Source organism: Cibotium barometz, chromosome 46 (genome assembly GCF_041138505.1).
Source record: "Cibotium barometz isolate CiBa-2024 chromosome 46, ASM4113850v1, whole genome shotgun sequence".
Taxonomy (NCBI): domain Eukaryota; kingdom Viridiplantae; phylum Streptophyta; class Polypodiopsida; order Cyatheales; family Cibotiaceae; genus Cibotium; species Cibotium barometz.
The window spans coordinates 34,259,831-34,267,379 of NC_141091.1; positions in this window are offsets into that span (position 1 = coordinate 34,259,831).

Consider the following 7,549-nt stretch of genomic DNA (forward strand, 5'->3'; position numbering starts at 1 on the left):
GTGAATTCTCAAGAGAGCAATTTCCGCTTTATTTCATTCTTCCCATAGGCACATTTGAATCCTTGGGAATCCCTTTACATGATGGGATTTGAAAAAAAGAACTTCAAAAAAAAAACCTTATACCAAAAAGTTCTTTAATATGCCCTTTTCGGATAAGAAAAGTGGATAAAATTTTATCCTTCAAATAAAACAATGGGATCATGTTCAAATTTGAGACTTGAGTTGGTGATGTGTATAGTAGCCGGTGCAATCAAGAGTGGTTTTTCATGATCTACATGTCCTTTTTGCTATTTGGCTCATCATTTATATGCAAAAAAAAATCAAGGGATATTTAAAAACAAAGTACAAGCGTAAGTAATTTTTGATATTTTTGAAGTCCAAGGTAGGTTGCAAATTTTAGCCCTACATACAAAATCTTGAAGGAGCAAGATTGAATGTGGTTTATATGCAAGGACTCCCTAAAATATATGTATAGTCTTAAAAGAATCTTGTCCAAAAATGCATATAGAACATAAAAAAATGTCTAGCCACAATCACAATAAGCTTGCAAGCTATATATAATGAGCAAGACTATAGCACTTCAAGAAGGTTCCAATCTACCCTAGTGGCATCTTAAATTAGTACTAAAAAAGATTTTTAGTTTCATTTCTTTTTTAGTTTCCCTTAAATTTTTTTAAAAGTCTATAAAATTAAAGACATTGTTGTTATAAATTTTATTTCAAAAAATCTATAAAACTTCAAGATAACCTTGCTAAATTTTGTAGTTGAAAAGTCCTATGGAAGGGCAATGTGGAACCTCAAAAATCACCTTAGATAGTACAAGGAAAAATAATGCGGTCAATGACTCGCTCAATTGGGAGTGGCAGCAATGAATGTACACATGTACAAAAGAACATGATGTTTGAGAGTCCCTAGATGATAGCTTCAACGGGCATCAAAACCTGTCACATGCACTCTGCACTCAGTGCATGGTGACAAACTGGCTCATCATCAACAGTGCAACATTTGTCCAGTATTAGAACCCATTAGGATGATATTTGTCGTACGCCGTGACTCCATTGTACGTCCTCAATCTAGGATAAGTCAGACACGAGCTGCGTAGGTCATTTCTCAGCCTTAGCGGGTCAGTCAATCAATCAAGTCCCTTAACCCACTTGGAGAGAATCATTCATGCATGTAGAGTCAGTAGAAGCCTTAGGGTTTACATCAGAAAGCACTCTACGTCCTGCATAATATGCATTCATATGCCTATGCATCATTTAGCACATCCCAGAAGCCTTAGGAAATTTACTAGGATTTATCTCGTATTTTTCTCATATTTTATGGTATTTATTTAACATTTAATGTCATTTATAAATATAATCTTTATTAAATATATGACCAACCAACTTGACCAGCTCCTATCTAGTATAAATAGGCTTGCATAGGGCTTAGTTTCCCATTCAATCTTCAGTGTACTAAGAGCTTTCCTCCTCAGCCCTAGGAGTACCCTTACCTTCAACACTAGACTAGTCTCATCCAGCCTTAGAGTACTTGAGTTTTGCTTCTCCAGCTCTCTAAGCATCTGCGTTTTGCCTTCAGCCATCCACAGTCTTCAACACAGCAGTACAGCAACCCACAGTTCTGCAATGCAACCATACAGTCATACACAAGCCATAACCAACAAGTACACCTGCGTTTTCTGCATATCCAGCAAGTACACCTGCGTTTTCTGCATACCCAGCAACCGGCTTGTGCACAGTATCCCTACAGATCTGCATTTCAGCCTATAGCAGTTCTCAGCCTTCTAATCATCATCCACATCTGCCCCAGCCATCTGGTGAAGGTAACACAGCATTAATAATGCATTTACAACATTCTAACATAGCTTAGAACAGTCCACCACCTTCTTTTCTTAGCCACAGGTGTGCAGCCCTTCTTCATGCCCTTGGGAAGAGTGCATAAGCTTGAGATCAATTCATTGAGATGTTTCTACAGCCATGTACAATTCAACCAGACTTTCGATCCTCTGAGATCTTGCGTTTGGCTTATCTATAGTCCACAGTCATCCTCTCTAAAGTAATAAAGCAAATACTATCTCGTTATCGAGATAGGGGACCCTTCAATGGGTAATTTGGGACCCAATCTGGTGTACAGTTCTCATATCTCTCTCTCATATCTCTTTAAAGTTTGAAGTATTAAAATAGATTGCTAAACTCACGGAACTCAGGATACAAAAGACGGTGTAAGCATTTATGTGACAAGATCTTCCAATACAAAGACTTTCGCTGCATATCACAAAACCCTTTAAACCTTTTAGAGAATCGCTCTTAGAAAATAGGAAAGAAGTCCACTATTTGAAAAATTCTCTAAATTTTAGACGTAAACATATATATTTTGAAAGTCAACCTAGTTTATGGTCTTCAAATTGAAGGTTAGGGTAAGCCTTCAAATTTCAGCCGTGCAAACGATGGCATCTAGTGTGTTGAAAACATATATATTTTGAAAGTCAGCCTAGTTTATGGTCTTCAAATTGAAGGTTAGGGTAAGCCTTCAAATTTGAGCGGGGCGCATCTAGTGTGTTGTAAACATATATATATGGTCCTCAAATTGAAGGTTAGGGTAAGCCTTCAAATTCTAGCCGTGCAAGCGATGGCATCTAGTGTGTGTTGAGTGTGTCACGGAGGTTGGAGACAGCCATGTCACTGATCGATCCAAATGACTACTCAACTGAAGGAGGGGCTCCCTCACCCTTTTTTTAAAAAAATCAACAAGAAAAAAAAAAACCCTTCAAACTTTTGCATTAATCAAAATATATACTAACCACGAGATTACCTCGCTTAATTATCTGTAATCGCACAAATCCACCGGCTTAGGCTGTTTCTTACATGAAGACGAAGGGCATAAGCGGATTCCTGGCTGCGAATTGAGGCGCAAACTAGGTAATGATATCATGATTAAGAAAAGGATTAAGGCACAAACTAGGTACATGATATGATTGATGAAGGATGATTAAGAGAGGGATTAAGGCCAGGTTCAGCAGTTGAAGCTTCCTCCTCATAGTCTTCTTTCTGCGATCCGGTCTTGTGGGAAGATCTGCCGCTTGATCGGTGTGCTTTTCTGCTAGCAGGCGGATCAGTGGAGAGGGAGGCGGAATGCGATCTGCGCTGGAGGAGGGGCTGGTCTTTGGGCTCGGTCATGTCGATGGTGTCGAGCTTCACACAGGAGCAGCGGTCCAAGGAGATGAAGAAAGCCGTGTAGATGCCCGAGCTCACCCATCCGGCCACTCTCTCGAGCTTGCACCCAGAGCTGCGCAAGGCGGAGCATGGAGAGCGAGGCTTGTGCAGCATACTGGCTATGGATATGGATGAATCTGTCAGAGATAAAGAGAGAGAGAGAGAGAAGGAGAGAGACTTCAACAAGGAAACAAGAGGGTAGCTATGAGAGACGCTTCCTTTTGTTCTTTTGTTAGGGCACCTTCATGGGCTCCTCCCTCCCTCCAGAAGTGTATTTCTCTTTTTCTAATACCCCTTCCCCACTCAAGTTTCACCCTCTCAACTTTCAAGTGTGTTTGGGGTTCCGGCTCTCATCCCTAAAGACACTGCGTGGTACAAATAAAAATCTCGCATTACGAAAAAAAAAACTTTCAAGTGTTCCTATCAAGGAGAGACATGATACAGGGAGAGAGTGTGTTTCTATCATGTCTCTCCCTGGTTCCACGATGAGATTATCTAGTTCTGTTCCAGCAGTTGTACGGCCTCACGTTTAGCCTCAAAACAAGTAGTTTTTCATAAAGAATGACCAATCTCTCCTAATTCGCGATGCTGAAAGGTTCGAGGTGTCCTTGCCCATCAAGGGTGTCCACTAAAGGGTCGACCAAGGGTATCCACCAAGGGTCATCCTTGTCCACCAAGGGTATGGTAATCATCCCCGTGGTTGGGGAATCTTGAGTGTAGCAGTTTTCTTTTGCCAATTGTGATTATGCAATAATCAGTGGGCCGCAAGCCATCCCCTTCTTCTAAGGATGATTTTTCTTCACCAAGGGGTCACATACATCTTGCAAGGTGTAGGTTTAGTTTCAACATACAATTCTGCTTCAAAGCCTATGGATTGGTAGTTATTCGCTACAATGAGGGTTGATGTGAATTGTGTAAGGGGAATGTGGCCTAATGAGGTCCACATCTCCTCCCAAGACATTACATGGTGATTAAGTTCACAATGTTAACCAAGGCTAGCCACACCACATGATTTTTATGGAGGAAGTGTAAGCCAGTTCCTTTTTTGTTTATGTTTCAAATACATCTAGCAAATTAGAATTTTATTTTAGAACCCTCCAACCATGCAAACCTTGTTCCAAGATTTTGTGGAAGAGTGTGCATGGCTTCCAGAATTTGAATCCAATCCTTGGGTCCTCACTTTTACCATCCAACATCTTGTTACAAGCTTTACATGTATTAATTGAAGTGATAGAGGTGCGTGCTCGAGTCGCTAAATAGCATTCCAGTTATTGTGTCATACTTGTTTTTGCGAGAATGCCTCAGCCCATTGGACTCGTCACCTTTACATATATACCTCTGATTTGTTTCCTAATCGTCGTGAACCAACCTTGTGTCTCACATGTAAGGACTTTCAATGATCCTAGTGTATGACCCTCTTCTTCTTTGGAAATCCATCACCACAAATGAATGTGAAAGCTTAACCCAAAGGTCTTGATTGTTGCATCATGAAGGATTCTTAATGGTTTTGTTATGTTCCCATTAACAAACTTGACCCCGAGATCGGTGTCTACTATGAGTGGGTGGTGGGATTTCCCATGCCTCCCAACAATTCTTAGTAATTATGTTGACACCAGAACTAGTATCCAAGATTATGGAGACTATATTTCTGCTCATTGGGCTTTCCCATTCCTCCCAACAATCCTTAGTAATTATGCTGACACACCTAAACCACTATCCAAGATTATGGAGACTATATTTTCGCTAGTTGAAGTGGTTGATGTTTCTACCATTGGGGTAACTATCACTCTATTGGGACATCGAACCCAAACTTGTAACATATGCCACCATAAGGAATGGCATTGGGATTTAGAGTGCTTGGAGCATTAGTACACGGTCCAAGGTCATTGTAAGGACACTGCAGTATGGTGTGGACCCTTTCATCGAAAGCATTACATTAATGGTTTATGTACCATATTAATGAGGTCCCTTGCTTGTTATTAAGCCATTGTTTTAAACAAGGAGGTATAGTCTATGGCTAAAGCATGTTCTAGGTACCACATGGATCATATACTGATAGGGGTCTTGTTGCTCATAAGATATGTAGCTCTTCTGTGTCAAATTCTCTAGATCTACAGGTAGAATTACAAAGTATGGTTGTACTGGTGATATTCTTAGAGAAAATATTTGGGGTAGTAAAACTAAAGGTGGGAATAATATCTGTTGTGTTCTGTACATACCTCTTGGTAAAGGGTTATGGTAGCACTGGAGCTTGTGCCATTAATGATGAGTGGCAGCTATGGATGTGGTTTCCTCCTTGGTGCTCAGAGTATCTACCATGGTGTCCAAGTCCACCTTGCTAGGTTTCCTTGGTATCAACAATGCGTTGTGTGATGGTTCCCATGGTGCTAACAATAAATATAAAGTTATTGTTATTTAGGCCTTAGCAATGGACACTTCATGCTTGTATCCGTTCTTGTATGGTTTCAACGATGGGAAATTGCACAACAAATCATTTCTCTCCATGGAAATAAGTGTGGGTGTCTTGCTTGTGGAGTTGCATGGGGTTGTCTACCTTAAAGATGCCCTTTAGGGTTGTGGCCCTAGCCCTTGGCCTAATCAATGGAGCAAGTTATCTCCTAGCTTATCCATGCTCATGTCCTTGACTAGGACCCTTTTTGGTGGTTGGGGTCTCCCTTAGCCATAAAGACTTTAAATCATGCATCCCATGTCTCTTGGTTTGAACGACTAACTTTTAATCTTGTAGATTATCTACTAGGCCCACTACCTCGTGGATCTTTCACTCAAGCTATACCCAAAGATAGGATAGTTCCATGCCCTTTTCACAAAATTCATGGTATTATTCTACTGAGCCTATTGGTAAATTTGGGGCTTAGAGGTCTATGTCTGTTTTCAAGGGTTTCACGATTCCTCCACCTACATTTGTGTTTATTTGGCTCATTTCTTCCCAATATTCCTGGCTTAAGGTAGATTAGAAGGAGTCTTACCTTCTTAATAGGGAAGCACTTTGTTGAGTACTCATCGTTTGATGAGATCAAAGACTAGGTTTGAGGAAGTATGGTTTAATACACTATATTTAAACGGATTATCATTTCCAATCATTAGCTCAGGACCAAGTTCACATAAAAGAGTTTCTCTCATGTGAATTAGTCTCTCTAGCACTCCCTAAAGAAGGTCTGAATGGATTCAAACATGTGTGTGCCACCCAAGTAACAAAAAATAAAAAAATGGATTTTATTTTTGAATCCATTTTTTTCTAACTCATGTACATGGATTGTGTAAATTGACAAGATAGACTCTTGATAATCACTAATGGTTGCATCAAACTCATATAATGATGGACCATTATAAAATTGGTGTATAAAATGGCATTAACAAGATCACAACTCACCACCACCACCACCACCACCACCACCACCACCACACCCTAGACCTCTTCATGAGGCTCTTCATGAGGAGGAGTTTCTTTGAACATCCAATCCTTGGGAGCTTAAAATCACTTTTACAAATCCTTGGGAGCTTAAAATCACTTTTACAAATATGTGTTGACCACGGGTACTCTATATAGAGTAGTTTGGTAGCCTTAGTTCATCACCGAGATCATTGTGTTCAATCACTCTTGTAAGCAAGATATACTTTGTCCAGAGTTTTTCTAGATTGCCACCATCAAAGCTCCTTACCCGGAGCACATGGGTGGATGGATGCCATCAGTTTGTAACCAAGTTTACAAGCAGTGATATTGTTTAGTCTCCCCACTTCTTTCTGTAATTTGGTGCTTTGTATTGTGTTGATCTTACTTCCACTATTGTGTATTCTTACATGGTATCAGAGTAAAGGCTCTAGAAAAAGCTTGTTTTAGCAGTTTGCTATATGAAGGTTGATTTGGAGAGATGGCCCAACTTACAAATAACACAACCGCTTGTGCTTGCCCTCCACCTTTTGATGATGAGAAGTTGTATAAGGCAAATTACACTCTCTGGAAGTTCAAGATTAGGTCTATTCTTGGATTCATATGAGTTGTGCCACAACAAGTGCTGAGTCCTTTTCTTCGAATTTAGCAAATCCACCACTATAGACCATATTGTTGGAGTGTAGCAACGTACACAGAGATGTAGCAAGCAAGGAGAGAGAGATAGAAGAACAATACTCAAAGTAGATTAATGAGAATGAGTGAAGTACAAGTGAAGTACAAGTGAAGTGACATGATAAAGTCACTTATACACTCATAAGAATATATACATACACTTGAGGGAAAAAACCTCCTAAAGAGAAAAAAAGTACGTCATCCCATCATTAGCCTATATCCACACATCACTACCATATAAATGCCACAA